The sequence below is a fragment of the Limulus polyphemus genome, unplaced genomic scaffold (assembly GCF_000517525.1).
Source record: "Limulus polyphemus unplaced genomic scaffold, Limulus_polyphemus-2.1.2 Scaffold1064, whole genome shotgun sequence".
NCBI classification, from domain to species: Eukaryota; Metazoa; Arthropoda; class Merostomata; order Xiphosura; family Limulidae; genus Limulus; species Limulus polyphemus.
The window spans coordinates 290,416-297,801 of record NW_013666674.1 but is presented as its reverse complement, the minus strand read 5'-3'; the positions used below and the strand labels follow the sequence as shown (position 1 = coordinate 297,801).

The 7,386-nt window shown below is 32.4% G+C and overlaps 1 long non-coding RNA gene across 1 annotated transcript in view; it reads left to right on the top strand.

The window, feature by feature from the left end:
- Positions 1-131: 131 nt before the first annotated feature.
- Positions 132-7,386, top strand: part of LOC106461953 — a 28,991-nt gene continuing 21,736 nt past the window's right edge. Inside the window, exon 1 of the long non-coding RNA XR_001290958.2 lies at positions 132-317. This is a non-coding gene — a long non-coding RNA (uncharacterized LOC106461953). The remainder of the gene's footprint in view (positions 318-7,386) is intronic.

Sequence of the window (7,386 nt, the reverse complement as noted above, 5' to 3'; positions counted from 1 at the left end):
AAAGCAGGTGGCGTGACACTAGTCACGTGACCTCGCTGACGCAACAATATTAAAAATCTCCAACTGGAGCTTAACTTTCTAACATTTTCTCTCTTCCGTAGCGCGCCCTCTAGCAGTAGCGGTGTAAAAAGTAACACCATATTGTCATGTAAGCAAAGAGAAATAAATTGAAGTTTATGGAAAAAAGTAAACTAAACTGGCGTAGTCAGTTAGATGAAATGATTGTGATTTGTCAGTTATTATGTTAAATATTTTGTGCAGTGTTTTGTTAAAAGTTGGGTTTATCGCTATATATAAAAAATTGACTATTGAAACTTGTAAGTCTAATGCTAAGTCATTATGATTAAGTGTAACAACTTTAACTTTTACTTGTATTATTAATTAATTTAAGCTTAATTCAAGTTTCAACTTGAAGTTAACTTTGTAGAACTAAAAGTCATAAATTCAAGCATAGTAGGATAGTAACAGCGTAGGCCTAGGACATTAACATAAGTAATAAAAGTAAAAACTCGTAAAATTCTATCGTGTTACTAATACTTTCATTATATTTATATCTAGTTAATAAAATAGTAATACTACTACTAGTAGTACTAGTGTTAGTCATAGTATTGCTAGTAGTACTATTAGTGGGATTTCTAGAAAGTATAATAAGTATAGTATTTTTTTGATAGAAGTAAGTCATGTACATATACTAATACAGTAATCAGTGTTACCATAGATACTCAGCCATTTAATAACACAATTTTTGCAGAAAAGTACCATAATTATGAAAAAATTCCAACTAACCTTAAACTGTTTATTTGGCTACTTCTTGTTTCTAGCAAATAATATCTTAACTTGCTAATTAATAAACTTGAAGTATATTCGTACATAAAAAGTAATTATCTTCATTATGTGCCTTGTATATTTCTTTAATGCTTATAAATAATACCACATATGGGAAGGTGTAAAATATTCAACACTAACATATTTTCTATACAAATAATAGGTCCCATTTGAAACTAGTTTTGACCACTCTTTTAGGTTCTTGCCCATATTAGGTAATTAGTGTAAATAACAAAATACCCATTATTTTAGTGTAGGACTTAAGCAACTAGCATACCATACTGGCTTACCTATGAATGTAATTTTCTTTTGTAATACTAATAATAATAAAAATCATGAGCTGGCATACTGTTGAGATTGCTGTTAAGTGTCTAGATAAATTTAATTGCTGAGCACTACATGACAAACCTCTAGACCACCTGAGGAGGATTAACCTATAGCCAGGATTCTAAAACAAAAAATATTTGGGTTGTTGGACTTTGACATAGTAGCTTTGCTCTTCCTACTGAGCATATTTGCTTAATTAGTTACTTGAAGTATGATTAAATTAATCTATTTAATTATCCAATAAGCAATTAGTAATAAACATTACAAGATATTACAAAGTCTGAATATGGCCTAATTTAAAAACTGAACCTAAATTTGGAGAATATTCTCAAATTTGAAATGAATCTGACTTTTGACTTTTCAGTTGTTGAAAGATAGTGAATTAGTTGCTCTTTGGCGATATGTCCTATGTCAACCTGGGCTTGTCTATTAAAACACAAGCTAAAACTAAACTAATGACACAATTCACAGAATAATTGGTATCAACTTAAAGGGACCTAATGGTAAACTGAAGGTTATATCTCTGACATGAAGTATTTATATAAAAGATATATCTGTCCACTCTTATTATTGATAACCAGTTAGAATCTCATAATTACACATATTTTTCAAAATGATAAGTTATTTCATTTATAAATTAAGTACTGATATGTTTTTTCTTTACCCACTGAAGGATTGACATCATTGAAGAACTACATCAAATATATAACAGATTATGACGCTGAGAACAAAGATAGTAACTGAAACATAAAATGAATTGAAAAACATTGAAATTGCTCACAGTTATGGGTAACGTAATGATGACTAATAATGCTACCAACATAACAGAGAGCAGTTACTTAATTGTAATTAATTAAAGTGCTGTTAGCTATACTTTTATCACATAAGTTTGTAATTATTTAATTCTACAAACCAAACATTAACATAGTCATTAACACACATAACATTAACTAAAGTGTTTCTTGTTTATGTAAATTACAGTTGTAACATCTGTATCAGCTGTTTGCTTTTCAGAACAAAAAAGGTACCACATTAAGTCAAAAGGTATCAAAAACCTCACTAGCATACCATCATACCAAAAATTATCGAAAAGTACCTAAATGGGATAAAAACACCATCCATGGTAACACTTCAATTAATGTTTTGAGTAAACAAGTCATACTTACAGGATGTGTGGTATTGTGGGATATTGGTAAACTTAGGTTTTGCTTTTGTTAATTCAAGCCTGGCAGATTTTGGCTCTCACGTGATACTGATTAAAAACTGTAAGTACTATTAAAAGTATTTTTATTATGAAAAATGTAGATTATCTTGCTATTGTTAGACTACTACTATTCTTTTTATTTAATAATCCTAATGTAAATTTGCTTTGTATAAGTGGTTCTTTTCTGGTTAATTTTTGGGAGAACATACACTATACAATCAGTCTGAGAGATAAGTTAATTCTGTAAAGAATTATATAGTGGAATTATTGCAGGCCCATACACTGTGGGTTTGGATGCACCCCCCCCCCAAAAAAATAAAATAAATAAAAAATGTTTGTTTCCAGTTTGGGTGAATCCCAATTGCACTAAATGTTGAAAATGTCCTGTCTTTGACCATGTTTATGATGTCCTGGGTTGCATCTGCTGTACATCCTTGCAGCATATTATATGCCATATTACATTGATTCACTTGTCATGGTTATGATGTACCAGTGTATTGTTGATCATTCCTACCAGGTTTTCATATCATTAAATACTTTGCTTCAAATTATTTTTCTTTTTTTTATTTGAAAACTATTTACTTATTTTTCTTACCCTAATATGCTAGTGCTTTACATAGCCTGGAGTTCCTTGTCCCCCTTTTCTATTTCCTACCCACCATACAGGCCTATACTGATAGGTACACTATACCATATTGACTTATTTGTGTTAGAGATAGGTGTGAGGCTGTAAAATACTGTTTATTTGAGACATTTGGAAATGTTTATAATGTTATATTGTAGATACTTGCATTCTTTTGGGGTTAAATAGGTATACATCATATGCTAGAAAATGGTGGGGGGTAGAAGGTTTAGTATTCAGTCACTTCAATAGGACTGTGTGTGGGCTCTGAAGTTACATTTTAAAAATAAAGACACAATAAAAAGCATAGTAGTTAGAAGGTCATGCCCATCGATGTGGCATCTTACCCACTCAAAACAATTCAAATGTAGTTCTTTGTATTCATCTATGTATCTGAGAAATGTTTAAAAGATTTGAAACAAATTTTAGACATCAGGCAAACCATTCTGTGGCTCAAACACATTTGATGAAGAAAAGTCTACCCATGAGCATTTGCTAGGCGAACTGCCATTACCGACCATATTTAACTCAGACTTAGTGAATGTAAAACAAAACATTTAAAAGTTAACAGTGGATTAAACATTTAATGGTCAATGATGATGCAAAACGTGTCTATCATTGGTGCTGAGGGTGGCTGATATTACTTCCTCATACTTACAAAAATATAAACAAGATGTAACAAACCATTCTTGCATTTGAAACTTAACTTCTGTGACCACTGGAAAATGTTTGTAAGTTACTTGTAAAAGTGTCAGAATCAGTGTTGGGAAAAAAAAAAGAATCACAAGTGCTGTTGGTTGATGTGACTAATCAGCTGATGGGGCACAACATAAACTTGAAAATCACCTGTAATGTTTGAATTTGAATATCTACCTTTATGAACAGAATGCTTCTATATGGGAAACAAAACTTATTTTTTTATAAATGAAAGAATGTCATATTTACATAAAGTCTGATAAGTTTTGAAAGTATGCTATTTTACTAGCTAAGCAAATGCTTGGGTTCTTGATCAGATATCACATTGTAACAAGAGGGCACACTTTTTTTTTGTCTCAAAATTGCAATTTTATTATAAATATAAGCAAACTTTATTTATAAGAAAAATTAATAGTTTTAAAACCTGTTATAATTTGTCTAAGAAAGGTTTTGGAGATAATTGTCATTTGGAGAAAGGGAAATGACTAGGAAGAGGGTGGGGGAGGAAAACAGTCTTATCCTTAAAGGTTTTGAGATGGCTTGACTGGGTAATATATACTTATCTGGCCAAGCTACTCATTCATTGTAGTGTTATGCTTCTACCGTTGTTTGTAAGAATTAATTTTAGTTCATCTAGAACAAAATGGACTAGCCTGAATATATAAGTCAATACTTACATACAAGATCTCTTAGTAAAATGTATTGATCTTATATTAAACATTTTCCTCTGAATATAATTTAATAAGCATTTTGGATCCTTTTTATAAATGTAATATACTTAATGTTTTCTTAACGAAACCCTTGTTATTTCCATTAGTAATTGTAGAAGCATGTCTTACACATAAATTATTGCAGTAAAGTTTGGCCTCTATATTTGGTAATCAAGTAGGTCTCCATTTCATGAAAATACTTTTCCAGAGTTAAGAGGGTTGATATCGGCTATTAAACTTATAAATGACAATTAACCCAAAATAAAGCAGTAATGGAAAAAATCAAATGAAAAAATATTTTGTATTCCTGACCTCCTGTGTCCTTAAGGGAATTCCAAGATTAGGGGTCACGTAGGTGCTTGTTGACCTGTTTTTCCTCCGAGAATGCAACACGAGACTGAAAAGGATGCATGAATGTGTGAAAACTAGTTTCACTGATATCAGACTTCTGACAGTTTGTTTCATCTACTCTAATTGCTATACACGATATTGTGTTCTTTATTATTACTATGAGCACTGATTATATTGATTAATGTCATGTAAACTAATCAAAATTAGTGTTTCTGATTATCACTGTTTTTGATTATTCCAACAACTGATTAATCAAATTCTGATTGTATCAGTTGTTACAAAAAATAGTCAACTAATCAAAATTAGTGTTTCTGATTATTCCTGTTTTTGATTATTTCAACTTATAGGCCTGGTAGTTAGGGTGTTTGACTTGTAATCTGCAGGTCATTGTTTAGATTCCTTCTCACTGAACATGCTTGCACTTTCAGTCATGGGAGCATTATAATGTGATGGTCAGTCCCACTATTTGTTGGTAAAAGAGGAACTCAAGAGTCGGTGGTGTTGATTAGCTGCCTTTCCTGTTACCTGTCACTGCTAAATTAGGGATGGCTAGTGCAGATAGCCCTCAATTAGTTTGTGTGAAATAAAAAAAAAATAAACTATCAATTAATCAAAATTATGATTAAATCAAGTACTTGAAATTAAAAAGTTTCTAATTATTACCATTTTTAATTATTCCAACTATCCAAGTAATCTAAATATTGCCATTGCCACCAAATTTACTTGCCTCTTCTTTGTTACGGCGAAGCCACTAAGGCAATCTGCCACTGTCACTAATTATTTTAGCAGGAGGGAAGACAACTTTCTGGTAGCACCCATCGCCAACTGTTTTTTATTTTTTGTTGCTGTTGGTGGTGGTAATGAACTGCTGACTAGAAGAAAAGCAACTGTCTAACATTACCACGCAACCAACTTTTTGAACTAGAAGGAAAGCTAAAGGTTGATCAGTTAGCAAACACCACTAAACTCGTAGCTCCACACACCTGAGTATCTAGTTTGTGAGAGGACTTTGTTTCATTTTCTGTAGTTGTGTGTAATATAATGCATGTTTCAAAGGTTCTAAGTATTTAACTTATATATGTTCACTCCAAAGATGATTATATATATATATAACCATTCTAGACAATTATATACATATAACCATTCAGGAATTCCTGTCTAAAAAAACTGAATTCATAGTTGTAGTTTAAAAGTAATTCTCCTGCAGGGTACTTCATAGGATTTTGGAACCATGGTAAAATACTTTAGGTGCCAAATTCTGTGGTGAAGCTTTGAAATGTTTAAAACCAGTGTGAATGTGATCAGTGTGTAATAATTACAAGACTAGGCATCCTTTAGTCTGAGAGTCAGTCTGATTCCTGATTATCTTCAATGATAGAAGTAACAGATCATTATCAGTTGTCTTACCAGAAAGTTCGTTGATAATCTAATTAAAGATTTTTATTGCAAAATGTAAATATAAAAGCCAGAATGATCAAACTTGACCAATTTACAGGTTATTTGCTTATTGCTGATCCATAAATATGCAATTCAGTCTGATAGTATTCTCATTTCATAGATGTGTTGTATATCTGCTTGTTTGTTAATTTTCGGTATAAATTCTTTCCGAGGAACTTCAGCGATACAAGTCCCTTCTTGATTAAAACTAGTTTATTCTTACTTGATACAAACTTTGTAATACACAGTAATTTCACAATCAATTCATTTCTCATCTCTTTACTTAACAACCTTTAAAACACACGCTATAAATCACAGTGATTCACATACTTTACTTACGGTGCCTACTGTTCGCTTAACTCAATTATCTATCTATCTCTTCAATCGTGCAGATTTTTCTCGCCAGGCTTATATACTAAAAATAGAGCATCTCGAATGCACTTGGGCCTTCGAGAAACTCCAGCGTGCATGCTCCAAGCGTCGCATGACTTCCGCTGTCGTAACACTGCCCCTTCCTTAGTATTGTTCATCCCGAACAATAGCCACTTACATTAAAGCAATAGATAATTAACAATAACTTGATCAAATATACAGAATTTACAAACACAAAATTGAAATACAACAAAGTCTCTTAATTTTATAGGACATTTCTTCTTTTGTACTGTTCTCCGTATCATTCATGTGGGATTCATCTGCTCCATCAGAAAATGTCCCATTATCAGTAGCAGTCACATCAGTGGTAGTAACTTCATTAACTGCTTCACAGTTTTCCTTCTCAAAACCAGGTACAGTTTCTTCTCCGACAGTGGCTTTTTCAGGTGACACGTCTTCAGCAGCATCATTTATTCTCTTGTTCACTTCGTTCCAACTGAAATGTCCTGGACCATGATAACTCCAAAGCCTGTTGCCATGCACCACCTTTGGCTTACCTCGCTGATCCACAATGTCATATGGGCCTTCCCATGGAAAAGACAACTTAGAAGACTTCCCTTTGGTCTTTCTGGGATTATATAACCACACCTTGTCTCCTGGTACAAAGCTGACTTCAGTAGATTTCTTATCATAACATAGCTTCATGGAATCAGCAGAAGTTTTTAAGTTTGATGATGAATATCATCCATCCTTTCAGATTACACTTTCACAAACTCTGGCACATTTTCAGACAACTCTTCATAAGGTGGGCATCCTGTTATCAGGTCCACTGGCAACCAAAG